The sequence below is a fragment of the Pseudophryne corroboree genome, chromosome 4 (assembly GCF_028390025.1).
Source record: "Pseudophryne corroboree isolate aPseCor3 chromosome 4, aPseCor3.hap2, whole genome shotgun sequence".
NCBI lineage: Eukaryota > Metazoa > Chordata > Amphibia > Anura > Myobatrachidae > Pseudophryne > Pseudophryne corroboree.
The window spans coordinates 248,742,907-248,762,435 of NC_086447.1; positions in this window are offsets into that span (position 1 = coordinate 248,742,907).

Here is a 19,529-nt window from a genome sequence, read left to right on the forward strand (position 1 = left end):
CACACGTGAAGTCAGTTCAGACACTGCCAGCCTGAGTCAGGTCATTCCCCTCATCAGGCTTTTGCAGAAGAAGCTGGAGGCATTGAAGAAGGAGCTAAAAGGGAGCGATTCCGCTAGGCATGTGGGACTTGTGGATGCAGCCCTTAATTCGCTTAACAAGGATTCACGGGTGGTCAATCTGTTGAAATCAGAGCACTACATTTTGGCCACCGTGCTCGATCCTAGATTTAAAGCCTACCTTGGATCTCTCTTTCCGGCAGACACAGGTCTGCTGGGGTTGAAAGACCTGCTGGTGACAAAATTGTCAAGTCAAGCGGAACGCGACCTGTCAACATCTCCTCCTTCACATTCTCCCGCAACTGGGGGTGCGAGGAAAAGGCTCAGAATTCCGAGCCCACCCGCTGGCGGTGATGCAGGGCAGTCTGGAGCGACTGCTGATGCTGACATCTGGTCCGGACTGAAGGACCTGACAACGATTACGGACATGTCGTCTACTGTCACTGCATATGATTCTCTCAACATTGATAGAATGGTGGAGGATTATATGAGTGACCGCATCCAAGTAGGCACGTCACACAGTCCGTACTTATACTGGCAGGAAAAAGAGGCAATTTGGAGGCCCTTGCACAAACTGGCTTTATTCTACCTAAGTTGCCCTCCCACAAGTGTGTACTCCGAAAGAGTGTTTAGTGCCGCCGCTCACCTTGTCAGCAATCGGCGTACGAGGTTACATCCAGAAAATGTGGAGAAGATGATGTTCATTAAAATGAATTATAATCAATTCCTCCGCGGAGACATTGACCAGCAGCAATTGCCTCCACAAAGTACACAGGGAGCTGAGATGGTGGATTCCAGTGGGGACGAATTGATAATCTGTGAGGAGGGGGATGTACACGGTGATATATCGGAGGGTGAAGATGAGGTGGACATCTTGCCTCTGTAGAGCCAGTTTGTGCAAGGAGAGATTAATTGCTTCTTTTTTGGGGGGGGTCCAAACCAACCCGTCATATCAGTCACAGTCGTGTGGCAGACCCTGTCACTGAAATGATGGGTTGGTTAAAGTGTGCATGTCCTGTTTTGTTTATACAACATAAGGGTGGGTGGGAGGGCCCAAGGACAATTCCATCTTGCACCTCTTTTTTCTTTTCTTTTTCTTTGCATCATGTGCTGATTGGGGAGGGTTTTTTGGAAGGGACATCCTGCGTGACACTGCAGTGCCACTCCTAGATGGGCCCGGTGTTTGTGTCGGCCACTAGGGTCGCTAATCTTACTCACACAGTCAGCTACCTCATTGCGCCTCTTTTTTTCTTTGCGTCATGTGCTGTTTGGGGAGGGTTTTTTGGAAGGGACATCCTGCGTGACACTGCAGTGCCACTCCTAGATGGGCCCGGTGTTTGTGTCGGCCACTAGGGTCGCTAATCTTACTCACACAGCTACCTCATTGCGCCTCTTTTTTTCTTTGCGTCATGTGCTGTTTGGGGAGGGTTTTTTGGAAGGGACATCCTGCGTGACACTGCAGTGCCACTCCTAGATGGGCCCGGTGTTTGTGTCGGCCACTAGGGTCGCTAATCTTACTCACACAGCTACCTCATTGCGCCTCTTTTTTTCTTTGCGTCATGTGCTGTTTGGGGAGGGTTTTTTGGAAGGGACATCCTGCGTGACACTGCAGTGCCACTCCTAGATGGGCCCGGTGTTTGTGTCGGCCACTAGGGTCGCTTATCTTACTCACACAGCGACCTCGGTGCAAATTTTAGGACTAAAAATAATATTGTGAGGTGTGAGGTATTCAGAATAGACTGAAAATGAGTGGAAATTATGGTTTTTGAGGTTAATAATACTTTGGGATCAAAATGACCCCCAAATTCTATGATTTAAGCTGTTTTTTAGTGTTTTTTGAAAAAAACACCCGAATCCAAAACACACCCGAATCCGACAAAAAAAATTCGGTGAGATTTTGCCAAAACGCGTTCGAACCCAAAACACGGCCGCGGAACCGAACCCAAAACCAAAACACAAAACCCGAAAAATTTCAGGCGCTCATCTCTAATATGTATGCATGTTTAATATACTATGTGTATATGTATATGTGTATATGTGCATATGTATGTACGTGTATATATATATATATATATATAGGTGTATATACGGTGTATATATATATATATATATGTGTGTAGATATGAATGGATGTATATATATATATATATATATTTATATATATATATATATATATATATATATATACACACTGCTCAAAAAAATAAAGGGAGCACTTAAACAACACAATGTCACTCCAAGTCAATCACACTTCTGTGAAATCAAACTGTCCACTTAGGAAGCAACACTGATTGACAATCAATTTCACATGTTGTTGTGCAAATGGAATAGACAACAGGTGGAAATTATAGGCAATTAGCAAGACACCCCCAATAAAGGAGTTGTTCTGCAGGTGGTGACCACAGACCACTTCTCAGCTCCTATGCTTTCTGGCTGATGTTTTGGTCACTTCTGAAAGCTGGCAGTGCTTTCACTCTAGTGGTAGCATGAGACGGCGTCTACAACCCACACAAGTGGCTCAGGTAGTGCAGCTCATCCAGGATGACACATTAATGCGAGCTGTGGCAAGAAGGTTTGCTGTGTCTGTCAGCGTAGTGTCCAGAGCATGGAGGCACTACCAGGAGACAGGCCAGTACATCAGGAGACGTGTAGGAGGGCAACAACCCAGCAGCAGGACCGCTACCTCCGCCTTGGTGCAAGGAGGAACAGGAGGAGCACTGCCAGAGCCCTGCAAAATGACCTCCAGCAAGCCACAAATGTGCATGTGTCTACTCAAATAATCAGAAACAGACTCCATGAGGGTGGTATGAGGGCCCGACGTCCACAGGTGGGGGTTGTGCTTACAGCCCAACAAAGTGCAGGATGTTTGGCATTTGCCAGAGAACACCAAGATTGGCAAATTCGCCACTGGCGCCCCGTGCTCTTCACAGATGAAAGCAGGTTCTCACTGAGCACATGTGACAGACGTGACAGAGTCTGGAGACGCTAAGGAGAACGTTCTGCTGCCTGCAACATCCTCCAGCATGACCGGTTTGGCAGTGGGTCAGTAATAGTGTGGGGTGGCATTTCTTTGGTGGGCCGCACAGCTCGCCAGAGGTAGCCTGACTGCCATTAGGCACCGAGATGAGATCCTCAGACCCCTTGTGAGACCATATGCTGGTGCGGTTGGCCCTGGGTTCCTCCTAATGCAAGACAATGCTAAACCTCATGTGGCTGGAGTGTGTCAGCAGTTCCTGCAAGACGAAGGCATTGATGCTATGGACTGGCCCGCCCGTCCCCCAGATCTGAATCCAATTGAGCACATCTGGGACATCATGTCTCGCTACATCCACCAACGCCACGTTGCACCACAGACTGTCCAGGAGTTGGCGGATGCTTTAGTCTAGGTCTGGGAGGAGATCCCTCAGGAGACCATCCGCCACCTCATCAGGAGCATGCCCAGGCGTTGTAGGGAGGTCATACAGGCATGAGGAGGCCACAGACACTACTGAGCCTCATTTTGACTTGTTTTAAGGACATTACATCAAAGTTGGATCAGCCTGTAGTGTGTTTTTCCACTTTAATTTTGAGTGTGACTCCAAATCCAGACCTCCATGGGTTAATAAATTTGATTTCCATTGATAATTTTTGTGTGATTTTGTTGTCAGCACATTCAACTATGTAAAGAACAAAGTATTTAATAAGAATATTTAATTTATTCAGATCTAGGATGGGTTATTTTAGTGTTCCATTTATTTTTTTGAGCAGTGTATATACACCCAGACACACAAGTTTTACGGACCCAGCACATACTGGGTCACCTCAGTCCCCACCCCACGTGCTTGGCTCCACCCAGTTTTGGAAAACCCCCCCATGCAAATCCTGTGTTTGCCACTGCATACCACACCCGTATCTCAGAATGCCCCTTAACCACTTAACTGACGATTTATTTAGCTGAAAACCACTCCGAAATTGTCTGGGTTTTTTATGAATGAATTAGGTGAAGAACATGAATTTAACCCTATCCTGAATGATTTTAGTTAAAAAAAATGGAAACATTTAAAAAAATAATACAAAAACAAATAAAAATCAAACATCGAAACATCGATTGGGAACATCGTGACCATCGGAACATCGGGAACATCGCGACCATTGCAGCTTTTATTTTGAAAGCCGGGACTGCCTGCAGGTATACAGGGGGGGTCTGGGGGTGGCTTGGGAGGGTTCATTTACACTCCCTAGTGGCTGCCATTGTCTGCAGCCGCTGCAGGGGGATGATCCTGCCATGCTGACCGATCAGCAGTGATCGGCAGCACGGCAGACACAGCGGGAGAGTGCAGGGAGGCAGTAGCGGAGGGAAGTTTATCTTACCTGCCGCTGCTAACACTCTCTATCTGACTGGTCGCATCCTGTGCGACCAGGTCAGATAGAGCATGCGACCATGCCAGGCAAGTGGTAAAGTGTCAGTATGTGTGTATTAACAGTACACCTTATAAGTACTGACTATTACAGTATGCTGCAGTAAGTGTTATCTGCGTTTGGGATGCAGGTGGTCAGAAAATCGACAGTGGCAACCCGACTGTGAGAATACTGGTGGGATCCAGTAAGTATACTCACCCTCTTCCCCTTCTACACCCCTAACCCTATTCCTCTCTTCCCATAGCCTAACGCTAACCCCCACCTCCCCTCTCCGGGGACTAACCCCAACCAGTGGTGCCTAAACCTACCCCCCCCCCCTTTGTGCAGCCTAAACCTAACCCTCTTTTCCCCGCGGCCTAACCCTAACAATCCCCAACATACTTACAATTGGGATGACGGCTGTCGGGATTCCAGCGTCTGCATTTCGACTGATGTTAGAATTCCAGCTCCGGTCTTCTGGCCGCATGTCAGGATTCCAGCTCTGGGATTTTGACTACCAGCATCCAGACCGTCAACATCATTGATGCATCCCTCTCTGAGTATGTCAGCTCGCACTGCAATGCAGCTGTGGTAAATAAGAAGGTTCATTCACTGTTGCGCCCTCCTCCAGTGACTCTCCTATCCCCTGACAGGTGCTGTTTTAAATATTACTTCAGAGGGGGAGCCATTCCGCCTGCACCCCACCTGGCTACGCCACTGCCCACAGCACGGCCACTGCATGGGTGCCATTGATATACTGTATCATGTTCTTGGCACTATATAAGAAACTGTTAATACAGTAAATAAAATAAATAATAATAACATCCACTCCTGTTGCTTGCATGGGGAAGGAGTCACATTTGTTTTTTATGCAGAATTGGTTGCATTTCGTATCTGCAATAAACTCAGAATAGGAAGCAAAATGCAACTTTTTTCTTGCCTCGCTGTGTGATTAAATTTGCATTCAGCTCTTATAAGAGACCCGCACTGTGTAATTTCCTACAGCAGTGTTGATATATTTTATTGCTCACTTCAGTCACGGTGAGTATGCCTTATACGATAGTTACTATACCTACATTTTATGTCATCTTCCCGGGAGAACCCTGAGGAAGAGATATTGATGGCCGGGGGCGGGGCTGGGTTGGCATGCCATTAGGCCCTGCCCCACCATGAGAAAATTTCCACGATTTTCAGATCTGCATGTAGGGGGTGGGGCTAAATGATATAATTTCAGCATTTAGCCTTCACATGGTACCACAATGCTGGTGATTCTCTCCCCATCTTGCTCGCTTCACTAGGAAGCAGGTAGGATGTGGAAGATCCATCTGATCTTTCGGGGGTGCGGGGAGTACATGAAAAATTGGAAGTCTCCTGCAACATCCGGAAAAGTATGTAAGTAAAATTAACTTGATTATGTGCATCCTCATGGAGTTCAGCTGTTCACCACAAAAGTGTAAGCCGTTACTGTAGGAGCACTATGTTGAAACACAAGGATGAAATTTGATTTAATTTAATTCTGATTCTCCTATGTTTATAAATGTATATCTTGGAAAATTTAGCTGCAGTCACAGGTAATAAGGTCAACTAAAATAGTGATGATATAATTAATGGGGTGATAGTTTAATGATCATTGTTGCCACTGAAAGAAAAATAGTGACCTGTACTGTATATTAAATTTTGTTTAGTGGCCAGCTTAGAAACATCCAACTGTATCTATATACAGTGTTAACCCACTAAGGGCTGTCCCTTGTCCTACGTGCATGTGCAGCGGGAGAAACTGAGTGTGCCTTCCCTCCAATGGCTCATGCTGCTAGGGAGACAGGACAGACCAAGTAAAAGAGAGGAGACCCGCCAACAGGTAAGCATACTAGAGCAAGGCTGAATGGGGACAGAGCCGCATAGAGCAGCATAGGGGCTGGAAGAGAAAGAGACGGAGTTGTAAAGAGTGAAGGCTGGGATGGAGCAGGGCAGTGGACAGAGGAGGTGAGGCCAGAGAGGACAGTACAGAACCAGAAAAGGGCTTCACACTGCCCTGTGCCAACCCCTCACCCCAACTCTGCAAACTGCAGGGTGTCTGCTCAGAGCAGCACTGCAGTAGCATTACTTGCCATAGGAATCATATTCCTTAAGAAGTTTGCTCCAAATGAAATGTGTTGGTGGATTCTGTGCATCAATCTGAATACCCACATCTTGATAGGATCACAGTGACTTGGAGCTCACACTCTCCTACATGCTGTCTGCCATGTATCCAACTTATCTTATTCCTATGATTCTGGTGATTTATATTTGTTGAAATGTACATTAATGATTGTATAACTGTAGAAGTCTTTAATCCCTCATTTACATTTCTTTATTAAATATTTGAGTACTACACTATGAGTTTTTCCTTAGTTTCTGAGCTGGATTGTAGTTCCAGATTGTTGCAATACACTAGGTGTGCTGAATCAGTGTCTCATTTAAGAACCGTATGGTGGAATCTATAAATTGGAGTTGAGTGTTATCATATTATAGATAGAGATATGTGCCTGACCATTTGTGCTGATTTTGCTTCTAATTCGTCACCCAGTTTTGGTTTTGCTAAAATGCTGTGACTGGTTTTGGTTTTGTATTTTTTTTAAAAATTGACAAAAAATCTAAAATCATATAATATAGGAATTATTTGTTCCTACAGTATTATTAATCTCAATAACATAATAATTTCCAGTCATTTCAAGTAAATTTTGACCACCTCACAGCACACAATATTGTTTTCATCCAGTTTAGGACAAACGCTGCAGCGAGCTGGCTGGTTACTATGTGACAGAGCAGCGGCACAAACATATGGCAGCTGATAGCACATCTATGCAACATTGGCACACAGCAGTGGCAGAAATGAAAAACGGTATAAGATGGAATTGTTCTTGGGCGGGCCCTCCCACCCACCCTTATATTAGATTTTAAAAAGAACATGCACAGTTTAACAAACCAAGAACTTCAACAACAGGGATTGCCACTTTTGTGGCTAAAGTGTTTAGTTTGTTTGGGCCCCCACAAAATTAGCTACAAATGAACTTCAGGCAGCTAAGCTAACAGCTCTGCAGTGGCAAGATGTCATCATAATTACAATCCTCATCCTCACCCTCATCAGTGAGTATATCATCCTCACACAATATGAATTAATCCCTGCTGGAATCCACTATTACAGAAGTCACCAAACCGCTCATCTCTAGTTATAGATGGTAAATAATAGAGGTCTGTGCCACAGGGAAGCCACTATCAGGCACACCATGTTATAGATGGTATATAATAGAGCTCTGTGCCCCAGGTAAGTCATTATCAGGCGCACCATGTTATAGATGGCATATAATAGAGCTCTGTGCCACAGGGAAGCCAATTTCAGGTGCACCATGGTGTACCGTAGATGGTATATAATACAGCTCTGTATTATTTAGGACATAGATAATACTTTACCTCAAAGCTGTATCTATATAGTTGATCACCAAGTCAAGCTTCTTGGTTCATTTTTGTTGTAATAGTAAATATCTCCTCCTAAGACAACAAAGAAAAGAAATTAATTGACATTGCCTAAAATACTGCAGGAGGAGTATGTGAGGCATAACAATAGCTTGGCCTTATTTCTAAGGAAAATATATCATGGGGGAAATGTACTTAGCCTTGAAAAGTGATAAATTTCATGGTGATAAATTACCAGCCAATCAGCTCCTAACTGCCATGTCACAGGCTGAGTTTGAAAAATGACAGGAGTTGATTGGTTGGTGCTTTATCACTGTGAAATGGTTTTGCTAAAACGCTGTGACTGGTTTTGGTTTTGTATTTTTTTAAAAAATTGACAAAAAAGCTAAAATCATATAATATAGGAATTATTTGTTCCTACAGTATTATTAATCTCAATAACATAATAATTTCCAGTCATTTCAAGTAAATTTTGTGGCCCCATGATGAACTGTTATAACTGAATTCGAACTTAAATGGTTCCTGTAAGGCCCAATCAAATCCAATTGTTCTCAAATCATCCACTCCAAACCCATAAATTGCCCAGTCCATTTGAATACATCACATTTCCGTTTCTTAAAAAAACCCCACATGATTCAGGGTTTTGAACATAATATATCCGTATGAATTTTGACTCTGTTTTTTTGGGGATGCATGTTCAATTGTTAATCACCAATTTTAAATGATCCTTTTTATGGTTGTTTTCAGATAGGACTTATGTTTTATTACCCACTTTGATTTTTTATATTTGTGGGAGTTTTAGGGGGGTAACAGAAGTGTCCCCACTAACAGTATAAATATCCATTTCAAAAATAATAGGGATTCCAGTATCAAAATCAATTACTGGACCAGTGTTATTTGACTTGTATGCATATTTTTTTGATTCACTGTATCAATTATCCAGTATCTTGATTCTTCTTTTAGTTAAACCGTCACTTCCGGCGAAACCGGAAGTTGCGGGATGCGTTCCATCTATGTGGAACGCACCGCAACTTAAAGCCCTTTCTAGAAATACAATAGCACATCCGGCAAACGGGAGGATAATGTGGCATATTGTCACTTATCAACTTAAAGATATTTGCACTATTAGAATCGGCCGGACTACGAGTTCCGGTAAAACCGGAAGTCGTGGGATACGTTCCACCTATGTGGAACGCATCACCACACACCGCCCCCCGCTAGGAATGAAAAGCATTTCCGGCGGAAGGGAGACTAATGCGGCCTGTCACCACTCCATTCGGACTGCAATCTCGGCTCACACGCGTCATTTCCGGTGGAACCGGAAATGACGCTTTGCGTTCCACAGGATGGAACGCAAAAAGAAAAAAAGAAAAAAACTCGTTTTTCCAGCTATTTAATGCATTATTAACACTTTTAGTAATTAAATAGAGGGATACATAACCTATTTACTCCACCATATATTATGTATTATTTGTGGGGAACTATTTGTATTATCTTAAAAGTTTTTTAATTCCAAAACGGCTAGCCACACCCCCTGTAACAGGAAGTGGGTGTGTTTCAACTGTTTAGCTATAAAAATCTGGTCATCCTCATACCATTCACACCTTGACAAAGACCTGCTTGGTTGAAACGCGTTGGTGCCCTTGCTGCCTAGGACCTGGTGAAGGTACAGCTCTATAGGGGGGAGCTCAACAAATACCCTTACTTGCTTTTTACTGTGCCTTCCTGGAAGGTCTTTTTTGGTACGCATTTTAATTGTAAAACATTGTTTCTTTGAATAAATTTGTAGAAGTCTGCACCATGATTCCCCATTATTTGTTTTGCATGCACCTACATTGAGGAGCCAGACAAGGAATCATATACGGTGGGAACGACTTACTACAAACAATAAGGAGGATACCAGATAAGCAACAGATTGTTTTTTCTTTTTGGACTTTGACCGGATTTTATACATTTTATGAACTTATTACGAGACTTTCCTCTTTTGTTTTATTTCTTTTGCGAGAAATAAGACGTATGGTATATATTCTTTTGTGAGAAATAATACGTATGGTATATATATTAATGTGAAGATCTTTTGTGGATAAAGAAAGGATCTCACATATAATCATCAAAAAAATTGTTTTATGGTGTTTTCAACACCCTAAAAAAGTGTGCTATATACCCTTTCTAGTGCGCAGGAATTCTTTCCCCTTCTTTTTGATTGTTATTTTGTGATTGGTGGAGTCACCCAAAAATTCCAGCAGCCAGTTTACTAGCAAGGATCGCAGGTGGTACCGCTGTCTTTTTTATATAACTGAGACGGGCTCTTAATACATGGCAGATTAAGATAGATAGATAGATAGATTGATAGATAGATAGATAGATAGATAGATAGATAGATAGATAGATAGATAGATAGATAGATAGATAGTAACCCCTTGCCATAGAAACCACCCACCTAGTATACTGCTAACAGGCCAGTAACTGAAATGTAAAATTCTATATGACAAAATTCTATATGACAATATACTGTGGAGTCATAGATAGGATCAGTAGTTGGGAGGTATGCTGATCCTTAGTGCCATATTGGAGGATCTTGGGAGCTTTAAAGTTAAATTATCTCTTAATTTAGAAATATGTAAACATAAAGCCCAAAGTAGGTGCTATTATTAGGTAGCGTTGATACCACCAAAGTAGAAACGCCTTGGCATGGCTGGTGGTTTACCGTACATTTGATGCATGTAACTGAGATCTCTATTTTCATGTAGATATGCAAATTTCAGTTACTGGTCTGTTTCCTTCTAAAATGTCCTATCTTCATCTTCATTTGAAAGTGGAAGTCACCATCATCGTTGCAATTATGCATTAATCTTAATATCTGGTTTTTGGAGATATTACTAATCCATTGGCTGTGATGTCCACTGAAAGGATAGTTATTAGCCCCTACAGGTTTTATTTAAGTAGATGAAATTGCCATATCATTTCGTACTGAGAATGTAACATACAAGAAGTTTATAGTGCTAAAATAAAATATGTGAGTGAGTGATAAATTAAACTCATAAGTGTTCAAATAGTTAATGACTTCTAGTGCCTGTCGGGGCCTCCTTCACAAATAATAAAAAGGTCATCTATGAAACAGCCGTAGAAGCCCATATGTAAGGTCACAAAACTAGATGCAAACCTGGTTCTCATGGCCATTCCAAGTGCCTGTAAGAAATAAATGCCATTAAATAAAAATAAAAAAATAAAAAAATATTTGTGAGGTTATATGAGATAGCCTATGGTACAAAGTCGTGCTGAACTCATATTTAAATTTGTGTTTAGATAGTATCTTACTGCTTCTATAACACCTTGATGTGATATATTAATATAGAGTTCCTGGACATCCAGGGTGAGGATACCCCACCCCTTTGTCCAGTGCATCTTAAAGGTTTTTTTTAGTAATACAATATACAGATGTGTCCACTTACAGCTAGCCTCCCTGCATATTAAACAGCCCTTCTAGTCATGCCATGCCGTGGCATGACTCGGTAGTGCCAAGCATCTTTACGTTTGACTTTTTCCATTGAAATGCATCTTATTCACAAAACACTACACAATCAGCTTCTGCTGATATGCAGCATGCCTATATTCTGTGTGCGATGATAGCTGTATCTGCATACAAAATGGTACTGTACATTACAGCGTTTTCCTAGTAAACACTGTAACATACCATTTTGTACGCAGTTAAAGCTGTAGACGTGCAGAGCATGTAGGCACTCCACATATCATTTTAGTCAGCACAGTCTGCGTGTGCATCATATTTGCATATCGATGTGAATAAAATGCATTTTTGGCAAAAAAAATTACCAAAGCTAACGGATTTGCACAGGAGCTATCATCTGATTCATTCCAGGCATCTCCCGCTATGTGGTGAAGTGAGCAAGATGTATGAGGACACATCTGTATTTCTAGTATCGTTAATATGATAGTTAAGATTGGTGACATGACTCTGTAAGTGTGCATCTACAAAATACAATATATTTGATGTGAGAGAACCAATACCTGAAATAATAGGTCTAAACAGTTGTGATATTAAAGTTGTGTGTTTTTGGTAAGTGGCAAAAATAGGGGTGATTTGGTGCAAAGGAAACAAAAGTCCAATTTATCTCTAGATGTTACATTCTTGGTCGTAGCCTCAAGTAGTATGTTTCTCAATTCTATCTGATTGGGTAGTTTGGTCATTAGGCAGGACTGTATTGTATTTAGGATCTCATAGTTTCCTAATTGATTCTGCAATATAAACAACTCTGTCCTGCAGAATAATCGCACATCAGCCAGTTTTATAACCACAGAGATGCCATCCTTCTCTTGACATTAGGTACGAAACCCATTAAGGGTTTTAATGTAAAAAAATGTTATAGCTGGACATTTTGTAAAAGGAAAAAAGATTGATTTCTTTTTAAATTTAGGACAAGTAGAATTGGTTAATTGTGTATCAAAAAGTTGTATGTCTGTTTTGGAGTTTTGGAGTGCAATTTGCTCAAGAGTATCCTAAACCTTCCTGATCATTTTCATCCATCACAAGGGGCATAAGATTACTATGAGGGTGTTCTTTATCCAATCTTTCCACAGCAGAATATCTTTTTCTCCATACATTTCTGGCAAATTTGTTTAAATCTAGAAATAATTAAAAGATATGTGGTCCCTTAGTCTGAGCAAAATTTTGACTTTGTTTTGAAGAAGTTTAACCTATTCGTCAGTTAGAGTATGTGATGTAAGCAGAGGTGCAAGTATGTGGGTACGCTAGGGTATGGAGCACCCTTAAGAATTTGGCAGCTGGTACGCAGTACCACCTGCCACACACTTTGCTATTACCACAATTATAATGTGCCACATAGCAACAAGACCTTGGTGCTTGGCAGCATAACGGCTCCTCCCACGTTGTCAGGGATACTGGGAGAGCAACAGTGGCTGTATTTTCCTGTTATAATGGAGACATTACTCTATATTATTATTAAATTGGAGGCATTACTATATATTTCTATTATACTGGAAGTATCACTATATATTTCTATTATACTGTAGGCATTACTATATATTTTTAGCCTTGCCTCCAGATTCCCCCCCAAAAAGGGGCTGTCTTGTGGCCACACCGCTACTTCCATTTAGCCACTCCTACTAGCAGCATGTGGCCACGCCCCCTCACAACACATGACCATGCTAATTTTTCAGCACTCAGTACCACTAAGAAAATATTTCTACTTGCACCACTGGATGTAAGGTTATGAATCCCCTTAGGGTATATAAGTATCTGGCCTTCCTTAGGTTCCTTTCCTCTTCCTCTGTATCTTTTTGGTGTATAAGTTGTCAGTTTCGTAGGGATTCTGATGATGGTATTGTTTGAGTCTGAGAAAATCCTTAGGGTATTCTGAATAGTCCTCATTTCTATTTTGTAAATGAGGTATTTAAACTCTAACTGTTTCTTTCATTGGTCTTCTAAAGAACTTTTGTTGGCTCCTGTATCTAGTTGGTCTGGGTGTGGGTTGTTTATATCTGGGAGAATAATTATTTTATTACTAATATTATGTTTGCATATTCAGGTAATCTCAATCTGTTATTATGAGTTCCTTAATTTTTGTATTTCCTAGTTTATTGTAAATTCTAGTCGTGTCCATTTTACAATCATCCTGATCTCTAGATCATTTTCTTTTTTATGAAGTCTTTCTCAAATCTTTCGACCCTATTATTGATTTGTTCATCTCACTCTTTATATATTATATGTTCTTTATATTTCAGGAGATCATCTTTACCTTGTTCAAATTTTTCCATGTTTTTTTTGTTACCTTTTGATCCCTAGATTGAACTAAAAGTGAGTGAGAATATACAACTGTCCAGCACCTTATCCCATTTTTTCTGTAACATTAATGGACAGATGTTTAAAAATGATCAGGCCTCTTGGGATAATTTTGGCATCATTATATTTCTGAAGAAAGAAGCGGCTGTATATTTTCTCTTATTAACATATTTTGATATATTCAGTGCTGAGAGGGAAAAGAAAGTTGCTTGCTCGACTCTATCAATATTTTTAATTTTGGTATGCCAGTACCTCCAAAAGTGAATGTGAACAGCGAGCCTGGGTGGCAGAATAGTGTTTTCCTGCAGTTGCAAGTAATCTGCCATATGGCAGTGCTAAGGAGCTCAAAGTATTAGGGCTGTGTCAACAGTTTTTGTAAATCAGATCCCAACATCTCCTAAGAATTTCCTTGTAATGTGGAGTAGCTTTCAACTTATCTGCATTGTGAGGTACAGTATTACAGCTGTTATGAATAGCAGTATCGGACAGTATATCGGCATTTATTTATAGCTGCAGACTGTCCATAATTAACAGCAAACAGTAGATATGACATGTTTATTGTAGCAGAGTCCTACACATTCTGACTGAAGATGCTGACATACTATATGCTACAAACATTGTGGATTTTACTATGTGCAGGTACTCCATTCCAAAGTTTAGTGGTAAACAATTTAGACTTGCTTACTGCTGTGCATCACATTGCTTGAAACCTGTATATTTGTTTTGTATATATGTTGAACTTGAGGTTAGTATGTCTCTGATACATCTATTTGACCTTATCATTGCTCTAATATATGCTAACTGCACTACAAATCTTCCTATTATGTGCTGTATGTGGTGGGTTCTGAGATGCGTAGGCGGGTTGGAGCTGGTACACCAGTACCTAAAAAACAGGAATATGAATGGGAGCTATGGGAAAAAACATAGCCTATGCTCTAACTCGGCCTCTAAACTATTATTATGCCAATTATTATGTCAATTGATTCAAAGGTTTGGCTGTATTGAGCAACAAACATACAACGTTTCATTTTCATATATTAGTAGGGATTCATAAATATGTCCCTATTGTTTTTAATTTTACACTAACTACATATAAGTGAAAATGTATTACTGTGCATTCTGAGCTTCTCAGGCAAATAGAAATATAAACAATTAATTAATGTGATTAGAACTCTAAACTATAAAAATTAGAGATGTGCGGGTCTGGATTTACCTGGATTTACCCAGATTTTCTTGGCTCTCAAAACACCATTTTATTGGCTGTCTGGCTGTTATGTGTTTTGGATAGCCAATAAGGAAAATCCAGATAAATCCAAATTTACGCTAATTAGGCAGAAGAACTGAGTAAATCCTAATCTGAACATCTCTAATAAACATATAAGGTATCTTCAGATGTAGAACAAGACTGAGATATACATGTAATAGATATTTTTTAGTTTGGGAAACTTTTAATGAGCACGACAAAATTCGTTTAACTTTTGTTCTTTCAGTTTTAAGCCTGACATGAACTTTCATGTTATTTAAGGTTACCATTTTCGTGATAATCAAATGTATATTAAAACAGTGAGAGAATAGTGTTAATGTGTTAAAAAAGACAGGATGTCTAAAAACATTCACTAATTGTTAAATGCTACAATATGCAAATTAACAAACTAATTATTTTATAGGGTGATACAATTCCTAAGATTTTTTTTTACAAATAAACTCTTGCAATAATGTACATTTTTATTTAATCTGAAACCAGTAACTTCTAAAGTATTTGTACATGTAACCCCTCCCAACTTAATGGCACTAATGGTAATGGGGTTGTACTATACTGTAGACTGTGTGTGCCTCCACCCAAGCGTTATGGATATTATAGGCTTGCTTGGGAAAGCCAAGAAAGGGTATATATCAATACACTTTACTCAGTAATAACTTATTACCTACATTCACCACCGCTTGTTTTTTTCGTTTCTTCCAGATCCCTTAATGACGTGTTCGTTCGGAGTTCGGTAGTCCTGGTAAGTATTTATTGTTCAGCAATACAGTGCATTTTCACAACAGCAGAATTTACTTTTTACTTAAATGTTATACCGTTACCAACACTAACACTCTATAAATATTAATATGTTAATGTATACCAATTCCTATACACTTCCTCCTGCATGCATGACAAAAAAATCAACATAACTGGTTAGGTAGAAAAATTGATAAGGTAATTAGTCTTAAGACTTATTGTATTACCTAGTGTAATACTATCGCTAATCAATTACTCCAGTCTCTGTGTCTCTCTGGGTGGAGTAATTGAGATAACACGTTGGTGCACAGTTGGGGCCCAGTGTACAGTGATGATAGTTGGGCCACGCTTGGCCAATGATGGGATCCTGTGGATAATACCAGTCTAGAATTTTATATATATATGTATATATATTCTCCTCCTAGGTGTGTCACTCAATTCCATGGCAAGGGGTTTGATCACTTACTACGGTTGCTTCCCCAGAGTTCCACTCTACCTTCCCTATTTTCCTGACAGAGATGAGTTCAATAGGTAGAGGGGAGGTGAAAGGTGCGGTGACTTCCTCTACTGTCACTGAGTGGATATTTATCTCGGTAATTTCTCTGTCACTGGAGGGGATATTTATCCTGGTAATTTCTCTGTCACGGGAGGGGATATTTATCCTGGTAGAGGGGTATAGTTGTGGTCTATCGGCACTTGTGTAAAAGCGATACCCCGTACCTGCTATGCAACATCTCCAGGTTCACCTGGCTGGGCAGTGCTGCGCGTCCCTATAGCCTCTCATCCATACGCACTTACAGCCCGTTATCAAAGTTCCTCCTCAGTTCCCATCGCTGTGTAGGGTGTATTATTTAGTGAAAACCATGTAAATCACATAAAGCTCTTGAATTTACCTTCCTGGTCCTTGCTGTTCTGGCTGTATTATGGACCTACATGCGGCTGTTAGTAGGCAGGCTTACTGGTCCCCAAAAGGGTAGTCCCTTTCCTCTTGCTCTTCTGACTGTGCTGCACTATGTATTTGAGGGCTGTAATTATATATAGGATTACTGACCCCCCCCTCGAGAGGGTAGTCCCTTTGTCTTGCTCCTATTGCTGTGCTGCCCTTTATGTCCCTTATTGGGCAAGTATCAGATAGGGGCGTTTCACAATATAGGCAGCGCTATAACAGCAGTGGGCATCGCTCCCCCCGTACCTGCAGCATCATTAGCAGCTCTGGTTACAGCTGGGGTTATTTCCGTCACAACAGCTGATCACCCGCCTGCCTCCGTTCATCAGTCTCCGGGAGATGGATCAGGTTAGCGGTATCCGTGGCTCCCCTAGCTCAGCTCTCTGGCCTCCTCCTCCGCCAGTCACTCAGCTCCCTTCAGCTGGCCGCATATAGCCTTTCACCCCGTCTCTCTCCGTCTGCATCACCGCTCCGGCTCTCCTCTTCCCGGGGGGTAACGGTCTCTAACTGACATTATCCTTGTGCACTGCTTGAAGTCCTCCCCCGCATGCGATCACACTTTTTACAGCACTAGGGGATTCTGGACTAGTCTCTCTATCCCCTCTCGTACCAATTTACTCATATAATCCCCTAGTTCAATGCCCATAGGGATATATCGTCCTCCAGCATCCCCCATATATATTATATACTTAAAATAGTTACACTTTTATTACGATATGCATATTATAAACAATTCATATATTTACACCTAGCATACCAGGTATATCTATTCATAGGGTCCTTGCCTATTTGGAAATATCTTCTCTTCACCCCAGTGAGCATAGATAATAGGGTGTTACATACAGTACTGTGTGAATCAGCTGCCCCACTGTGAAATGAGGATACTTTAATCATCCTTTCTTCATGTAAAGGTAGCATTCATGTCCAATCAGGCAAACATATTAGGAGAAAAAGAAACAAATGGACATATTTTTGATTAGAAAGCTTGATAAAATGTATATCTTTATTATATAATTTATTTGAGCCTTGATCTTCATTTTGGCCCTCATTCCGAGTTGTTCGCTCGTTCTTTTTCATCGCATCGCAGCGATTTTCCGCAAACTGTGCATGTGCAATGTTCGCACTGCGACTGCGCCAAGTAAATTTGCTAAGAAGTTTGGTATTTTACTCACGGCATTACGAGGTTTTTTCTTCGTTCTGGTGATCGTTGTGTGATTGACAGGAAGTGGGTGTTTCTGGGCGGAAACTGGCCGTTTTATGGGAGTGTGTGAAAAAACGCTGCCGTTTCTGGGAAAAATGCGGGAGTGTCTGGAGAAACGGGGGAGTGTCTGGGCGAACGCTGGGTGTGTTTGTGACGTCAAACCAGGAACGAAACTGACTGAACTGATTGCAGTGGCAGAGTAAGTGTCGAGCTACTCAGAAACTGCTTAGAAATTTCTATTCGCAATTTTGAGAATCTTTCGTTCGCAATTTTGCTAAGCTAAGATTCACTCCCAGTAGGCGGCGGCTTAGCGTGTGCAATGCTGCTAAAAGCAGCTTGCGAGCGAACAACTCGGAATGAGGGCCTTTATTCCTTATCGCTTCATTAACATGACAGATAACAATTAGGCACAAGTATATCAGTGGAAGAATGAAAAAATGACAATGAGGCACAAGGATATCACTGGAAGAATGAAAATATGATCATGACGTACAATGATACCACTGGAACAATTAACAGATGACAATAAGGTATGAGGGAATCACTGAATAAATGAACAGATGACAATTAGGCACACAGATATCAATGAATAACATATGGCATTGAGGCATGAGGATATCACTGAAAGAATGAACAGATGAATGAGGCAAGGGGATATCACTGGAAGAATGAACAGATGACAATGAGGCACATGGATATCACTTGAAGAGTAAATAAGTGACAATGAGGCACAATGGTATCACTGGCAGAGTGAACACATGACAATGAGGCATGATGATATCGCTTAAAAAATGAACAGATGAGAACAAGGCACACAGACATCACTAGTAAAATGAAAAGATATTAAGGCACAATGTTATCAATGGAAGAATGATCCGATGACAATGAGGCACACATATATCACTAAATGAATGAGCAGATAACAGTGAGGCACAAGGATATCACATTCAGAATGAACAGATCACAATAAGGGCACATGGTTATCACTGGCAGAATGAACAGGTGATAATGAGGCACCAAGATATAACTGACAGAATGAACAGAAGAGGCACATGAATATCAGGCTTTCGGGAGCAGGAAAGGAGAAGCTAAATACCAGGTACTAGAAAACTGTAAGACGAATCCAAGCACAAGTAAAAGCAGGAGCCAACAGTGTTCAAGCAGCAAGCTAACTAAAGCTGATGTGCGGTCAAGCTGAACATTACTGAGCGAGTTTAAAGCTTGCTCATTGATGAGGAGACAGTATCTTGGTTGAGACATAGAAACATAGAAACATAGAATGTGATGACAGATAAGAACCACTTGGCCCATCTAGTCTGCACCTTTTTTTTACCATATTTTTACCTCAAAACTTATTTGATCCTTATTTATTTGTAAGGATATCCTTATGTCCATCCCATGCATGTTTAAATTGCTCTACTGTCTTCATCTCTACCACCTCTGATGGGAGACTATTCCACTTTCTGTGAAGTAATTTTTCCTCAAATTTCCCCGGAACCTACAGTACCTCCCTCCAGTTTCAGTGCATGTCCTTGTGCTTTAATACGTCTCTTCATTTGAAGAATGTTTCCCTTCTGGACTTTGTTAAAACCCTTGATATATTTGAAAGTTTCTATCATGTCCTCCCTTTCCCTTCTCTCATCCAGACTATACATTTTTAGTCTTTCTGGGTATGTTT